An 11321-nucleotide genomic window follows, 5' to 3' on the forward strand; every position below is an offset into this window, starting at 1 on the left:
GGTGACATTACATTAGTGTATTGTCCCACTAATGAGATGGTAGCAGATGTGTTGACAAAGCCTGCAACAAAGTGTAAGATGATGAAGTTTGATTCGTTGATTTTTGGAAAATGATGCGTTTTACACCGTTAACAATGTGAGAGCAAGTGGGGGTGTTAACCGTGTGCTCTCAATGTGTATTCTGTTTTGTTAACCGTGTTGCTCCCAATGTGCATTATGTTTTTTTTTTTTTTTTATTGATGGATATTTATGTATGAAATGAATGAAATGGCACGTGATGATTAATGGGGGTGTGTACATTTGTGATTGGTTGTTTAATGAATAAAATCACCATGAGTGAGCACAGCTGCAGCTGTGTGTGTTGCAAGTCAGATACGTTGTTTGTTTCAAAGCAGTTTTACAGGGCCAAACAGGAAAAAAGAAAAGTTAAAACACAGCACAGTGCATGGTATTTATACAACAAGTAAGTTATATTCCTCATAATCTAGAAACAAATGGTGTTTGATTGTTTTTTCTCCCAGCTTTACAAACAACCTTAATTCTTTGCACTTTTCCAGCTGCCTTACATAAGTTTTCAAACTTTCATTAAAAAAACACAAAACAGTAACCATTACTACTCACTGCAATCCAAATACAGGTGAGTTTTGTATGCCAAAGTCCAATGCATTTTTGAACTCTTCATAACTTTTGGACATTGGTAATTCGATTGTGTTGGTACAGGTACTAGCAATAGGATAGCTGGAGGTCCTCTCAAAGCAGAGTTTGGGTTGAGGGACAATTGTCGAAGTAGGCAGTGAATCCAGTCCTGTAGCAAACATCAGGATGTCCTGGAGGGAGAGTCCTGCTTCTTGTTCTAAAAAACTAGAATCTGTTAAACATTATGAACTATGTACATGTACAACAATAAAATGTGATGTTTAGTCCTTAACCTGCTGTGTCAAGTAAATAGTCTCTCCGATATCCAATTATTCTGGTTTCTTCTTGTTGCCTGGTGCTACCTACTTCACTGAGCTGAGCCTTAAAGATAGCCTCCAATGATTCAGGAGTGAGTTTCTCAACACCACAGCACATATATGGAGTGAATACAAATGGATGCTGCTCCAGGGCATTGATGACATCCAATGTCGAAAGACCATCCCTAAATCTGGAAGACAAGCATTCATCACAGAGTCTCTATGACAGTATAGATAGTGATAATATGGTCTCAAATTAACCACAAACATACCTCTGAATTGAGTACTGATTTCTGTTTTTTATGTACCACTGTATGAAATCCTTTACAATGTTCTGTTTGCCTTCTACACTTGATGGATACTCGAAACATCCGGCAGTCTGCAGCAAGGTGGAATACTTATCAATGAGCATGTGTTATTCATCTAATGATGCAGCACCTGATATCTGGGGCAAACAGAGTTAAAGGATTATTCCACCAAACAAATGTATTTAACCCTCATGTCATTGTAAATATGTACAGTTGTGTTCAAAATTATTCAACCCCCAATGCTGTAAATGGTTTTAGGGAATTTAGTGTACATTTGTAATTGTATTCAGAATGAAATCCTACAAGGACTTCTTAAAGACCCATATGCAACTAAAATGACATCAATTAGTTTTGTAATACAGTAGTAAATGTTTCTTTTGTGAATTCTTCATTGACATAATTATTCAACCCCTTAAAGACTACCACTCTGAAGAACAGAGGTTCAATGAAGTGTTTTCAATCAGGTATTGAAAACACCTGTGGATATCAGGGAGCAGCAATAAAGCCTAATAAGCACCAATTAGGCTGCTTTAAAATGACTGTGATACTTAGCTCCTTCTAGACATTTACTGGTGTGGTTACAAACATGGTGAGGTCAAGAGAATGGTCCAGGAAGACAAGAGAACAGGTGATTACTCTTCATAGGAAGGGCAATGGCTATAAGAAGATTGCAAAGATGTTAAACATACCAAGAGACACCATAGGAAGCATCATTCGCAAATTCAAGGCAAAGGGCACTGTTGAAACGCTACCTGGTCGTGGCAGAAAGAAGATGCTGACTTCGACTGCTGTGTGCTAATTGAAGCGTAGAGTGGAGAAAAGTCCCCGTGTGACTGCTGAGGAACTGAGAAAAGATTTGTCAGATGTGGGTACTGAAGTTTCTGCTCAGACAATACGGCGCACCCTGCGTAATGAAGGCCTCCATGCCAGAACTCCCAGGCGCACCCCCTTGCTGTCCCCAAAGAATAAGAAGAGTCGACTGCAGTATGCCAAAAGTCATGTGGACAAACCACAGAAGTTTTGGGATAGTGTTCTGTGGACTGATGAAACAAAATTAAACTGTTTGGGCCCATGGATCAACGCTATGTTTGGAGGAGGAAGAACAAGGCCTATGAAGAAAAGAACACCTTGCCTACTGTGAAGCATGGCGGGGGGTCAATCATGCTTTGGGGCTGTTTTGCTTCTGCAGGTACTGGGAAGCTACAGCGTGTGCAAGGTACCATGAATTCTCTTCAGTACCAGGAGATATTGGATAACAATGTGATGCAGTCCGTCACAAACCTGAGGCTTGGAAGATGTTGGACCTTTCAACAGGACAATGATCCCAAGCATACCTCCAAGACCACTAGAGCATGGTTGCAGATTAAAGGCTAGAACATTTTGAAGTGGCCATCGCAGTCACCACACTTAAATCCGATTGAGAACCTCTGGTGGGACTTAAAGAAAGCAGTTGCAGTGCGCAAGCCTAAGAATGTGACTGAATTGGAGGCTTTTGCCCATGATGAATAGGCGAAGATACCCGTAGATTGCTGCAAGACACTTGTGTCAAGCTATGCTTCACGTTTAAAAACTGTTATAACTGTAAAAGGATGTTGTTCTAAGTACTAAGATTGAATGTCACTTGGGGGTTGAATATAAACTGATAATGATGTGAGCTCAGAAAAGACATTTGTGGTTATTTCATTATAAATGTTATGTTATATTTGTCTGACCTACACATGCCTCTTTGATTTAATTGTAAGCAGGATGACTGAATGATCATAATCAATGTCAAACCGACCAAAACAATCAATTTCAGTGGGGGTTGAATAATTTTGAACACAACTGTATATGACTATTTCTTCTGTGGAACACAAAATATATTTTGAGAAATGTTTTAGTGGTTTTGTGTCCATACAATGGACAGAAATGATAAATATAATTTATCATTTTGTGTCCATACTACCTCGAGCAAGGCTGTCTTCATGATCTCATCTGTTACAACTTCAATTGTTCCATCGAAGTCAATCCTCCCAGTAAGGTTATTGTACAGCATCTCTGAGAGAAAGCGAGGACCTGGACCACCGTGAACTACAGAAACTGCGATCATCCGTCCAGCAAAAAAGTATTCATCTTCTCAGGCAGCTGTAGTAAATTAATAGTTTTTCCAGTTAAGACCTATTTAAATGCGTACCGCGCAATCTGCACTTGAATCTCTTTTGCGGTACTTAAATGTCATACGATGATAGATTTGCGCAGCGCCGCATAAAGTTGAACGCATCTATTGTAAAGACGCTGATTAGCTTGTTCAGGTGTTTTATATCAGAGTTGGGGATAAACTCTGCAGGAAAATGGATCTCGCGGGCCAGAGTTGAGAACCACTGCCTTAAACAGTCCATTAAGAGGGTTAGAAACTCCCGTTTTGGACCACCCGTGTCTACTGCATCTTCAGTTGTCCCTTCATCATCTGTGAATTTGACAAGCATGTCATGTTAGGGGTCATATGAGGCACGTTTGAAGCCACGAGCTGCTCCATCCCAAACATTAGCTCGATTTATGTTGAATCTGCTGCAAGATGTCTTTATGTTCTTCGATGAGAGATCTGATACAATGTCTGCAGCAGTTAATGCATCCCTGCTGTAAAACAAAAGGAGGTTTAAATTAAGTAAAACAATAATAATTCAATTAAAAAATACAAACATGATGTTAAGAGTAGAGAATTAATTACAACCTTTCCTCTTGAACATAAGGTCTGCTCCCGTCTGACTCTTCGGAATCATTTTTAATAACTATTGGTGCATACAACTGTGTGTAATTTCTGTAAAAAATGATTTAGAGAAATTTACGTTCATCAACTGACTTTAAATAGGACCTGTAATTTATTTTTGGACGGACGATCAGCTCACGTGTAGCAATTTTGAGGGCCCTGTGTGTGCTTTTGTATATTTGTTCTGTTCTCTCCTCCTTCCTAGTTTAAAGAAAAATAATTATTAATATTAACAGTATCAACTACCACTAGCTGAGCAACTAAACATAGCAAGCATTAGCTCATTTAGTAAACATAACATTTCTTCTCGTTTGGCTCTCATCGGAGGCGGTCGCATTTTCACTCTCCCCGTCCTTGCCCATATCTTCCCTGCTTTGTCTCCTGTCTTGTCTCGTCTCATCGATTGAGAGACTCTCTCTGCACTGCTCTCGAAACTTGGAAATTATGGATCTGATCAACTGGTCACTTAGCGCAATTGACACCATTTTCTCGACGAGAAACAAAGGTTCGGGTGAACCTGAATGCCCTGACGGAACGTTCGCAGCTGGCTACACGATGGACGCGTGGGAGAGATGGCGGATCGTGTGTCTGGCGGCTCTTTCCGTGGAGGACATTGAAGATATCTACCTTTTCGGAACCATGATAACAGGTATTATGCTGATTGGATTATGCTTTGCCCTGGGTTATCGAAAAATTCTTAAAACGGGAACAGCTGTCCAAAGCCTCACAAAGCTTCCCGTTTTGATGGAGGCCGTGGGAAGAGCGGTCAGCACTGAGACTGAGACTATTAACCGCAATATGGATTACATCTTGAAAAAGCTCACGGATATGGAAAGGAAAATTGATGATGTTAGAGACCAGAACAAAGAGAGTAGCCGTGGAATTGGAATGCGGTTTACTCGCCTCAAGACGAAACAACTGCAATCTTATCTTTTCGGCCCCCCTTGAACCAGGATTGGCCTTGGCCGAGGCTGATACTGGAGAAACAACCCTGAAGGGCAATGTGGCGAGACGCTCTTGCGTTCCTTCCCCCATCATACACACACACACAGACTTTTGGACCTTATCGCTCATACAGACACGCACACAAACACTGACTCTGACCAATTCCAAACCTCCGTAGCTTTGACCCGCCAGCTTGGCAAGCGGGTCTGTGTTAAGCGCCGTAATGGCTGCAGGACCAGATGGCTGCTTGCCGGAGCTGGATTATGGATTGTTGCAAGTCTTGTCTATGGTGTATTATGTGTATCTGTTTTTCTCTCCACTTCCCTCATGTTTGCTGTATTCTTCTTCTTAAATCCATTTCGTTACACTGTACTTGTTATATGTGTAATGACAATAAATTGAATCCAATCCAATCCAATAAAAAACAACTATAGGCCAATATAGCCTGCATTTTACTTTAGTGTTAACATATTCCTTTGAAAAGTTTGAACTTACTTGGTCTAAAATTGAGGGGTCTGGAAAATCATTTAATCGAACATCAGAATTGCATACATATTGTCTTAAAATCTCTAAACACTTATTTTCATTATGTTATAATCATGCCTGTCTGATGTGCTTCTAAAAAAATGTGCTCTGATTATAACTGATTTCTGTATATATTGTTGTAAATGTGTTGTCTAGGGGGGAATTATTCAAAGTAAAATTTGCTTTCCATTGACTGAAAAGTCTTGAACTGTGCATGTGAACAGAGTTATTCGTTGATAAGCCTTCCCTAGTGCCTCATGGTACAGTTCTATTCTGAAAGGTATGTTTGTTCCTGGAATGTTTTTCACTTCTGCTCCATCGGGGTACAGCAACACATAGGGGCCATCTTGTATGTGTTGATTAAAATCTTTTACTTTTTTTTACACCAGCTGTTAATAGTTGCTCTGAAGACCAATTAGGTTGAACCTCAAGAGGCAGGGTCTTCCCTCTAACAGGCTTTAGTACACCATTATGTCTCCCCATAACTCCAACATAAATCTACATATGAAAATAAAACAAACTGTCACATTAACATTTTATTAATGTAGTAAGAGTGACTGTATAGAAAAGAAAATGTAACTTTTATACCATTTATTGCAACCCTATAAAAGTTTTAATCTGAGAGATAACATTTAACCTTAACTGGGAGTTTATCAATAATAGACTCATTTACATTTATGCATTTGGAACATGCTTTTATCCAAAGCGACTTACATTGCATTATCCTATACATTTATACATAGGTATGTGCAATCCCCTTGGATCGAACCCTGTTGACCCAATGCTCTTACCACTGAGCTACAGGAAAGCTACAGAAAAGACTGAGCTACAGGAAGGCTACAGAACAGACTGAGCTACAGGAAAGACTCATTTGAGATAAGCAAAATCTGCTCCGAACCTGTTAGATAGTTCCACATGCATAATGTCGATTGGCTAAGAATGTCATTGTTTTTTCTTAACCCTAAGAAGTCCATGAACTATAATAGTGTTCGTGATATATGTGGAAAAAACATGCCTGTGGGAAATGGATTCTACACATAATCATCTTAATGTAAAAGCAGTGGTATTTCGATTGCATTCCAGGAATGTGATCTCTGCCATTTGCTGACATTTGTTGTTGACTGGACTACAAGACTTCTTACCTTACTGAAGCTGCCTGCTCTTCTCGGACTTACAGGCAATGCTAAGTGCATCTCAAATGAGCCTTATGTCAAATGATATACATTTTTAAAAAAGCTATAGCAAACTGATAAAAAAACCAATAGGTTTTGAGCCCTTCGGGCTTGAAACCATAATAAGAGAATACCTTTACAGTTTTCTTATCCTTCTTAGATGCCTGGCATTTCTTAGTAAAGAATGTTTTCCTCTCCTTCTCTTTCAAAGCCCTGAACTTCATGAAGGAATCCAATGAACTTTTCCCTGTATTTCCAGCTTTAATCACAATGCCCAGTCAAATCATATGAAATGCTGTAATGTAACACTCCTAAAAGCTCTTCTTTTCTAAATAAAGGGTTCGATAGTAACAACCTCCCTTCTACCTTCACTTGTGCTTGGTTGATTTTCATCAGGAACTTTGTTGGAAACATTCTTCAGAAATTTTACACTTTGGCCACATGCACTGCAAAATGCAGGACAGCTTTCCACTGCAGCACCACAAAACGGACAATATATTGTGATCTGTAAAGAAACACTTCAGGAAACAAGTGGGCATTGCTTTTTGAGGTTCACTGAGACTACCCAGATAGCAGGGGACTCCGAGCCGGATCCGTTTTCAAACCGGCAAATCCGCGTTACAGTCGCATCCGTTTCACTGCATTAGTACAGATCCAGACTGAGTCCGGTTTCAGTGGGGAGAACGACAGTCGTTAAGCAGATGCGGGCCATATCTGTGTAACCGAACGCGCGAAGTTTTCTGAAGTGAAGTGGAGGCAGCCCGCAGCGGTAACAAGATTCCTCATAAACTTCAGTAAGGTAAGTCACACAGCGTGTTGTCAAACTGTTCTATTAATGAATTAATTCTTCATTTATTACATTGTATAACGTTACATCTTAACTTAAAATTGTTGTGCGTATTCCTGCGTTAGTCCGGTACAACTCGGGTCCTAACTCTGTTATCAGACCATGCTAACATGAAGATGGCCCAGGTCTGTAAGAATATTATTGACAAATTGAACAACTTCAATCAAATTTCACTGCTAAAGTTGAGATAACAGTGCACTGTATTGTAAACTGTAAATGATATAAAAGTTCGCGAGCCATTTACTCAAGTAACGTTAAAGAGAATATTTAATGCGCTGTTGAATGTGTGTGCATGCTTGAGGGAGAATTTATAATGTGAATAATATGTTGATCATTCAAAGTAACGTTAATAAAAAGAGATTTATGTTCCGTGTTTTGATTGCAGCGTTGAGTATTAAAACAACGAGGCTGAATCCAGCTTCTTATTCGCAGTTTCTTATTGACGCTATCCGTTCCACCTTAAAAACGCGAAGCATCCGCTTTTCTAGTTTCTTATTCACGCTTAGCTTAGGGACCATCTCGCGTTTCTCTTCTTTTACGTTTTAAAAAAAAACTTTTGTGTGTGAGTGTGTGTGTGTGTGGGCGTGTGCGTGTGTGTTTGTGTGTGTGCACGGAGGATGGGCTGCTTGCTGTCTAAGTCATGAAATGCTCAATGGCCCTTAAGATGACTGTGAACTTCACGTGGAACCTCCATCAATCACTCCCCTTACCATCCTCAATATAACTTTGATAGAACAGTTTTTAGGCAGCCTATCTCCACCATGAATATTAATCACATTCAAAAGTACCTACATGTTTGAATGTGCAATATTCTAGTGCAGAGCATGCAATATGGTTTATGCATAATTAAGTAAATTATGTGTATATTTGTAAAAAGCATAGTATACACAGTTTTGTTATACTTTGCATACACTCTAAAAAATGCTGGGTTATTTGTTTAACCCAACAGCTGGGTTGAGCCTGTTGGGTCATTTTGTTGGGTTATTTTCTTAGTGTTGGGTCATTTTTTGAGTAACCCAAACGCTGGGTTACCAGTCTGGTCCAATTGAGTGACAGTTGAGAGAGTAAACCCCTCCCACTCCTCTACGCATCAGACAAACTCTACCTTCGCGGGCATTTTGATCCACTTCATCTCGGAAAGCTGTTATTCGGAGAATAAAAGGTATGTTTTACGAGTTTTTAATGTATAAAACTATTACTGTAAAAAAAAATGCAAAAGTATGCAAAATTCGGCTGTTCACATTAGGTTTGAAAGTAACGTTACAATCTAGCTTCGTTAGCTTTGGATAGCTAGTCTGTAACGTTATGCCCACGTTGTTCTAATTTACAGCTTTTTAATCATTTAAACTTCCTTTTTGGTGAACATTTCCTCTGAAATGTGTGACTTGTGTGAGGAATTTAGTTCAGTAACTTACGCAACTTGATATTAGTTTAAGGTCGACACGAGAGCGTCGTGTCAAAAGCAAACATCCAGCTCATTTTTTTTTATAAATACCGGTGACGGTATATTCGGTATATTCGGAACTTAGATTAAAGAGTCTTTTAGACGAGAATGTTGTTGTTAAGAACTCAAATACGTGATTTATATATAAACATAACGCCTCTTTGAGATTTTGTTAAGACGCTGTCGGAGGTGTGAGCTTCAGGCTGTCAGCGGTCGTGGCTCCGTGGAGAGCAGCTCTATCTCGGCCATTGCTTCGGGAATAGCCGCTGGCTCTTATAACGTTAGTGGTTAACAATGCGATATAGTTAATTTTGGGTATATGAGACCAACAATTGTTGCTCTTTTTAGACTTAAACTTATTCCCGAGTGTGTCGAATTAGTGAAGGGTTGTTTTAACGTTTATAATATTATTTTTTAAGACTGTATTTCGCTTTCTGTACTAGATCCCACTCTTCTTTTTCCCCCACTGACAGGTTGCAGAATAACAGCTAATATTAATGGATCATTCTATTCAAGAGAATGTCAACTGGAACGTGGATGTTTTCATAACAGGCTTAAAGGTAAACATTATTTAGGTAAAATGTTAATGTACTTCTTTATATGTTTATTATAATCCATTGTGCTCTGGGTTGGCCAGTTTCCTTACATTCTTCTCTTGTCTCTTTTCTTGTCTCTTTATAGATGAACAAATTGATAAAGAAACCCTCCTGCTGGACATCCACTTCCAAAAGTGCACACCACACTGTTGTCTACAACTCCCAGGAAAAGAATCCTCTTCAGTAAGACTGCTCCGTGGATATGTCAGGTTAAGCAGTGCTGAAACCGAAAGAACTAACACTATTTAAAATGTTTTGTGAGTTTATATGAAGAGGAAAGTTACGGTGTCCCTTTTTCACATCCATAACGCTTGTTTATTTCTTTTTTTATAGAAAACTTGTGCATAGACTTATATTTTAACATATAAATGCGGTTCTATTAACAAGGGTTTAGTAAAATACTTTTTATAGCGTTTTGAAGTGTTAAGTTGTCTAACTATTTATATTTACTTGTGCCACTTTAATAACCTTGTTAAATGTTTATGTTAAAATCTAAACTAATGTAATTTATTGAAATTAATGTTCTTTAAATATGTATAAACATACATTTCATCAAAGTGTTTTATATGCCATTTTATTGTTCATTGAGCATAACATATTGCATGTTTTTATGAATTCCTTTTGTCTTGCATTTTGATCCTTAATAAAACTATTGATTCTTACTGATGCCTCGAGTATTTCTCTGTGATTTTGTTATTATTATTTTTAAACATTTCGGGTTTGTTTTAAACCATCAATGTAATTTTTAAGCAAAAGTTGATTTAAATAAAACAACCCAGCATGTTGGGTCAAAGATTTAACCCAACTGGCTGGGTTAAAATAACCCAACGCTGGGTTTGTCCATATTTGACCCAATGTTGGGTTACCAAAATAACCCAAATTGGGTTATTTTAACCCAGCCTTTTTTTAGAGTGTAAGAGGGACAGTTAATTATATATACACTCTAAAAAAAGGCTGGGTTAAAATAACCCAAAGATTTAAAAGACTCTTAAATCTAAGTTCCGTCACCGAACATTAGCGGTATTTATAAAAAAAAATGAGCTGGATGTTTGCTTTTGACACGACGCTCTCGTGTCGACCTTAAACTAATATCAAGTTGCGTAAGTTACTGAACTAAATTCCTCACACAAGTCACACATTTCAGAGGAAATGTTCACCAAAAAGGAAGTTTAAATGATTAAAAAGCTGTAAATTAGAACAACGTGGGCATAACGTTACAGACTAGCTATCCAAAGCTAACGATGCTAGATTGTAACGTTACTTTCAAACCTAATGCGAACAGCCGAATTTTGCATACTTTTGCATTTTTTTTTACAGTAATAGTTTTATACATTAAAAACTCGTAAAACATACCTTTTATTCTCCGAATAACAGCTTTCCGAGATGAAGTGGATCAAAATGCCCGCGAAGGTAAAGTTTGTCTGATGCGTAGAGGAGTGGGAGGGGTTTACTCTCTCAACTGTCACTCAATTGGACCAGACTGGTAACCCAGCGTTTGGGTTACTCAAAAAATGACCCAACACTAAGAAAATAACCCAACAAAATGACCCAACAGGCTCAACCCAGCTGTTGGGTTAAACAAATAACCCAGCATTTTTTAGAGTGTACCTCTTATGTAAATTAATTATTTTCTTCATTGATGTATTTTATTTCTATTCTATATATTATTTTTTTTCCATTTCCTTTGTTTGTCTATACTGTATTTTTTCATTCTGAGCTCCTGGAACCACAACATGTTGCTTGTCTTTGTGTGCACAATTGGAAAATAAAGCTTATTCGATTTTT

General features: G+C 38.4%; 1 protein-coding gene across 4 annotated transcripts in view; it reads left to right on the forward strand.

The window, feature by feature from the left end:
- Positions 1 to 10198, forward strand: part of LOC130438694 (piggyBac transposable element-derived protein 4-like) — a 198625-nt gene extending 188427 nt beyond the window's left edge. For all 4 annotated transcript variants that reach the window (XM_056770795.1, XM_056770803.1, XM_056770777.1 and 1 more), the window contains exons 4-5: positions 9414 to 9500; positions 9622 to 10198. The gene's annotated coding sequence lies outside the window, so the exon portion shown is untranslated. The remainder of the gene's footprint in view (positions 1 to 9413; positions 9501 to 9621) is intronic.
- The last annotated feature ends 1123 nt before the right edge of the window (positions 10199 to 11321 follow it).

The sequence above is a fragment of the Triplophysa dalaica genome, chromosome 2, assembly GCF_015846415.1.
Source record: "Triplophysa dalaica isolate WHDGS20190420 chromosome 2, ASM1584641v1, whole genome shotgun sequence".
In the NCBI taxonomy this organism is placed as follows: Eukaryota; Metazoa; Chordata; class Actinopteri; order Cypriniformes; family Nemacheilidae; genus Triplophysa; species Triplophysa dalaica.